At 33.7% G+C, this 6,576-nt stretch overlaps 1 protein-coding gene and 1 non-coding gene across 2 annotated transcripts in view; one reads left to right on the top strand and one right to left on the bottom strand.

The window, feature by feature from the left end:
• The window catches only part of BMPR2 (bone morphogenetic protein receptor type 2), a 152,396-nt gene that overhangs the window by 128,604 nt on the left and 17,216 nt on the right, over positions 1-6,576 (bottom strand). The gene's annotated exons all lie outside the window — the stretch shown is intronic.
• Positions 2,469-2,587, top strand: LOC111745089. The gene has a single exon (XR_002782500.1). It is a non-coding gene; the product is annotated as a 5S ribosomal RNA (ribosomal RNA).

The following is a 6,576-nucleotide window of genomic DNA, read 5'->3' on the forward strand; positions in this document are numbered from 1 at the left end:
CTCAAATATCTCTTCACAGGTTGCTTTTAAATCACAATGGGAAAATAGTAACTTTATCTGATAGATATCACCTTTACCAAGTGATAAATGTTAGCATCAACAGCAATGAGGCAAACTGACATCATGTGCCCCTGATATGATGCACTGAGAAGAACCCAATATTACTTCTGTGCTATTTCTGCTAAAAATGCATTGTCTGACTCTAAGCATAAGGAAACATCAGATAAATTCAAATTAAAGGACAGTTTACAAAATAATTGATATGGACTCTTCAAATATGTCAAGGTCATAAAAGACAAAGATTGAGGAACTGCCACATAACTAAATGCAATACATGATCCTGGAGTAGTCTCCCGGACAAGAAAAAATCTTTTTCTTTGGCTATAAATGACATTATTAGAACAATCAATGATATTTGAAGGCCTCTAACTTAGAAAATGGTGTCATATCAGTGTTGCTTTCCTAATTTTGATAATCGCATTGTGGTTATATAAGAAAATGTCTTCGTTTTTTAGGATATATTTAGGGGTAAATGGGTATCATGTATACAATTTATTCTCAAATGTTTCAGGAAAAGACAATATAAACATATAGAGAAAATGGTAACACAAACATAGTAAAATGTTAATAGTCGGGGAAGCTAAGAATTCTTTCGCAAATATATAGGAATTCTTTCTATATTCTTGCAACTTTTTATAAATCTAAAATAATTTCAAATAAAAAGTTTCAAAAAATGTTATTGTCATTAACAGTGAGGCTCATTCGTCCAGAAAGACTCCATGTCAGCAGAGTACCAGAGGAACTATTTCATGGTAGGATAAAATATGGGAGAATAAGACTGTTGAGAGTGGAGGATGTTTAATGAATACTTTCAAGCAACATTTCAAACTATGCAGAAGTTATGGACAAATGAGAACTATGAGCAAAGCAAAAAGGACTGGCTTGGTGGCAAATAGAAATGCAAGAGCTTTTACTGAACACAAAAGTTTAGCTAGACAAATACTAAGTTACAAAAGAAAGCTCAAAATAGCAAAGATATGGCAAATAATTATAGCTGAAAACTTTTCTGTTCAGAATTTGGAAAGAGTATGGCGTCCTGTATCAGACTCTGCAGCTCTCTCCATCCAGGTACTAAGCATACAGTGAACGTGGTATATGATATCTTCTTCAACCTTGAAGTCAAGTCAAAAGTCAAACTTATCAAACTGTCTGGGAGCATCTTAACAACTAGTAGTTATGGAACCAAATGGACAAGCATTTAATGTCTCAGGCCAAAAGGTCCTAAATGGAGCTTCTGTGCCCTCCTGAAGGAAGACAGATTAACTACTACTCTTTGGAATGTGTGGAGCACAAATGGCAAATAAGACTAAGAACTCGAGGCTTTATATATTATTTTCAAGATAAAAAAAAATACCTTAAAAAGGAAGGAAATTCTGACATATGCTACAACATAGATGAACCCTGAGGACATTATGCTAATTGAAATAAGCTAGTCACAAAAAGACAAATATTGTATGATTCCAATTATATGAGGTACTTAGAGTAGTCAAAATAGTAGACAAAAAGTCTACAGTGATGGTTGCCAGGGGTTAGGGAGAGGGAGGAAGGAGAGTTATTGTTTACTGGGTATGGAGTATAGTTTCAGTTGGTTTTGGTTTCATAAGATGAAAAGAGTTATAAAGACAGATGGTGTTGATGGTTGCACAACTTTATTTAATATACCTGAACTGTACACTTAAAAATGGTTAACACGGTAAATTTTATGTAATGTGTACTTTACCACAATAAAAAGATAACCGAGGGAAGAGGATAGGAGGATATACTGATTTAAGAAGACCAATACAATAAGCAGTCAAAAAGAGTATATATCAGAGTAACAGTGTTTATGAGAAAATAAGATCAGTTTGATGTACCAATTAACTCTTCAAAGACTTTATGCATATAATGCAGATGTCTTGGTCTGATACAGGTATGGTAACAGTTTTATATCTCTTGCTGACAGGAAAAAATGGTAATTTAAAGGAAATCCTCTCAACCTGACAAACATTTCAGTCTTCTATAAAATAGTTCAAGCTTTTGATAACTTATTATAAGCCAACTTGCATATAAAATATACCAAATACTTTTTTCTCCAGGCAACTGTCAATAACATTGTATGGCTTTTTCAGTAATTCCACTTCAGTGAATCCTGCTTGCCTAAATTCTAAGGTTGTTTGGTGAACAGTATATGTATGCAGTGACCTAACAGGCTATATAAACCATGATGAAATACTATTTTGAGACTAGAAATAATTACTGCATCTTGGAGTCTGAGGTCTTTTTTAAAACTGAGAATTAGGGAAAAGTCACCTGACTAAAATAAAAATTTTAAACAGAAAATATAAGCTGAAAGTCAGCTCACACCTGTTTACCACACATTGGGTCACTGTTCCCTGGCCACCTGACTACTCTTCTAAAGAATATCTCCAGTCTACGGCCATGCCACCCTGAACACACCCGATCCCATCTGATCTCGGAAGCTAAGCAGGGTCAGACCTGGTCAGTACTTGGATGGGAGACCACCTAGGAATACCAGGTGCTGTAGGCAAAAAAAAAAGAATACCTCCATAATCAGGTCAATTCCATTAGCCCAACCTCAAGAGAACTGTGAGCTCTACTCCATGCCTGTCCAGCCATAATTACATATCCATTGCCCAAATTATTGTTATCTCTTTCTGTTACTGACTATAAGCATTCTATATAACTTATTTCAAATTTGGATTTTTTTTTAACCCTGTCTGCAGTTGAGTATGCATCATTGTATTTATGGTCTTGTCAAATATAGGCACCATAATTCATACTTAATACCCTAATACATGAAAATGTCTTGAAAGGAAATATGGTTAAGAGTAGGGACTTTCAGAAATCAAGAAGACCTTGACCTGAACTCCAGTCCTGCCATTTTCTAGGTATGTGGCTTTGGGTGATATATTTAACCTATGTACACCTCAATTTCCTCACCTATGAAGGTTTGCTCATCTATTTCAGCAAAGCTGATGTAGGATCATAAGAAATGTTAAAAACTTAGCATATTGCCTGTCACAAGGAGATATTTAATAAATAATGCAATAAGTAATTAGTTATTATTAGAAGTATATACCATTAGACAAAGTACTTAATCTGTCTGTTTTCCTAATTCTAAAATAGAAAAAATACCTACCTTTCAGCTACTGTTTCTAGAGAAAAATATATGTAAAAACACTCTGCATTACACTTGACACACAGTAGGCATTCATAAAGGGGGATGTAACGATATTAAACAATAGCTATTTCACTTTATTGAAATAGCATCTAATACAGTCCTCTGTATTCAAGTATTATTTTGTTAATGTCACATATTTTTTGGTAAATATTTTATAAATAGGTTCCTTTAAATAATGAAATATTCATTAGCTGCAGAAATCTACTACTTCTCCAACACAATTCTCAAGGTAATTATTGAGGATGTGACTCAGTTGAATCTCACAGGAATCTCGCCCAACACCTTCACTAGGTGCCATCTTCTAAACAACAAATTTTCTAATTAGTGACCTAAATAAGTAAAATGAGCTGAAAAGATTTCAGGAATCAGCTCACTTAAGTGACAGAATGATAAATGCAACAAACAGTAATTTTAGTCCGATATTGTCACTTATTTAATTGTTCAGAGTTCTCTTTTCAAATATAATTCTTTCCTTTAAATAATAGCCCCACAACTTTCTAATATAAAACCAATTGTTTAAAAATATCCGAATTCACAAGTATACAAGAGCTTACACAAAGAACGTTATGCCTCTTTAGAGCCTACACCAGAACAGAGATCAAAGCCAAAAGCAACAAGGCCATATCAAGCTGGAACAGTTTGGGGGGAGAGCGACAGACAATATAAGAGAAAATTAAGTAAATTATCTTTTCTCTCTCTTCTCTCAGACTTTTCCCAAGTCTGTCCCTTTACCTTTTGCTACCATTATTCTTTCCTGTATCTGTAACACATCTTGTGAAAGATTGTGAAAGATGACCACTAGAAGAGACAACTAGGATATAATGGAATACAAAAGTATTCCAGTTAATGCTATGTATTCCCATACACTAACTGCAGAGAACAAGTTCTAATTCAAACTTATTCCGAATACATTAAATAAATATACATACGTAGGCATTGATATTAGTCTTTTGTTTACTTATTTGATGCTCCCCCAACTTTTACAAGCTTAAAAACCAAATAACCAGAGTCTTAGAAAATTTTAAATTAAAATAATAGGTAAGGCTCTAAACAAGAGCTAAAAATGTCTGAGTTCCCATGTTCAGGTATTTTAAGCAGTTGATATTAATCACCTACTTACCATGACAAGAAAAAAATCTATTATGACATGTTAGCAGAAGTATGTTTTATGCATTTCAGATTAACTGCCCCTAAATGATACTTTTCACTACCCAAATAGAACACTTCCTCAACTTGGAACTCAGTGATTAAAAGATAACTTGTCTATATAAGCAGCAGCAAAGAGTAGTAGTTAAGAGCATGGGCTGCCTTTGTCTATATCTCAGCTCTATTAGCTATGTTGCCTTGGGCAAGTTTCTTAATTCCTCTGTGCCTAAAATTTCTCATCTGTAAATGGGGATAACCGTATCTACCTCATATTATTATTATGAATTAATATGTATACAATACTAAGAATAGTTCCAGGTAGATTAAATTATCTAAACATAAAAAAACAAAAACAAAACAAAAAACAACCTACAGACCTACATACTTTCTTTTACCTCTGGCACAGTAGCCAGCAACTTTCAAGATGGTGGGCACTTTATCCTCCCAATCTCTAAATGATGAGCAGAGAACCCCTGCCAGTCTTCAATGGACATATAGCACGAACAAGAAATAACTACTGCTGTTTTCAAATAACCTAGCTTATCCAACTGATTCACTTCCATAAACCATGCTTTAACACAATGGCTTTTAATTTCATCTACTTTCAGTTAATGAATTTAATCTATTTTCATTAACAGGGTGATGTAAGATATAAAGCCTATCAGCTGCTTAGGGTATAAATCTAAGTTGACTTAGTACAAACCTAAGACTACTATTTTGCTTTTAAAAGAGATTTAGCAACAAGGATCAGTAAGATTGAATTTCTCATAAACCTAAGAAAATGGATTTAAAAAATAATTCCTAGAGAAGAGCTGGATAAAGGGAAAAGGTTGGTGCTAAGGCTAAACTGAATTTATAGATTATCATTTTTCATAACATTTCATCGAGCTAACACATTGGTTTAGCCAAAGGAAAAAATAATGAAATGTCCCAGAAAAGTTATCTCCCACGAAAAACTTTGTTTCAACAGTAACATGAATAATTTCATCTCTTGACATCATTTGGCTATTTTTAATCTTGCCTTTCTTGTCATCACAATATGGCCCTTTGTGTACTAACTTAATATAAAAAGTTACTCTTCACACTAGACTGGCCCCTAGGGGTTCCAAACACTAACAACAGATGGAAACATTAAAACCTTATCCTCAACTAAATATGTCATCATCACTCTTCTGATCTAACTTGTGCTCTTTCCCTAAACTGAAGTTTTAAATCTCCAATGAAAATTTTTATTATCCATCAACATATGAATACCACCCGTAAAACCTAACACATCTGTTGTCATTTACAGCAAATTAAGAGATCATAATGAAGACATAGTTCAATCTGGGTAATTATTCATGAATATTAAAATGACAATAACATGTTCATATTCTAAAATATTCCAAATGTTTTATACCTTCAGACTAACACTGTATAGATTACATTAACGCTTTGCTTTGGAGTTATAGAGGCCTAACTCTGAATCCCAGGTCTCCCTTTTACCCAGTTTACTCATCTGTAAAATAAAGTGAGGCTGTTTAGAGGTTAATAACATAACAGAGTCAATATGTAAGGCATTTATGAATATATCAAAGGCTCAAGAAATATTCATGTCTCTTCCCTTATCCCTCAATATTTAGATTTATTAATTGCAGCCACTGTCTAATACATGAAGTATCTTAAATCTAACCTATTTTAAAACGTTTGTTTTTCTGAATGTTTAATTCTTTGTGAAGTTAAAAGCACATTAAAAATTAAGCAAGACAGAGATCAACAGATGCAGTAGTAGGGGCCAGATTGTGTAGGGTATTTTAAATGATTATGACTTTTATTCAAAGGAAAAGGGGGGGTACTGGAGAATTTTAAGCAGAGAAATGTCATCATCTGACTTATGTTTGAAAAGGGTGACCAAGAATACTATATCAAAAAGCAACTGTTAATAAAGCAAAGGTGTTAGAGAAAACAAAGACTACTAAAAAATTACAAATGAAAGAAGATGGTCGCTTTTAGATTATGTGGTAGCAGTGGAGGTGCTAAGGAGTTAGACTCTAGACAAATTTTGAAGATGGAGCCAAAAGTTTTTGCTCTCAGACTGAAGCGAATGTGAAAAGAAGAAGAAGAAGAAGAAGAAAGAGACACGGATACCTTTGATTTTGGACCTGAACAACTGGAATGATAGGACTGCCATTTGCTGAGCTGGGCAAGAC

This window comes from Pteropus vampyrus, unplaced genomic scaffold (assembly GCF_000151845.1).
Source record: "Pteropus vampyrus isolate Shadow unplaced genomic scaffold, Pvam_2.0 Scaffold146, whole genome shotgun sequence".
Lineage (NCBI taxonomy): Eukaryota > Metazoa > Chordata > Mammalia > Chiroptera > Pteropodidae > Pteropus > Pteropus vampyrus.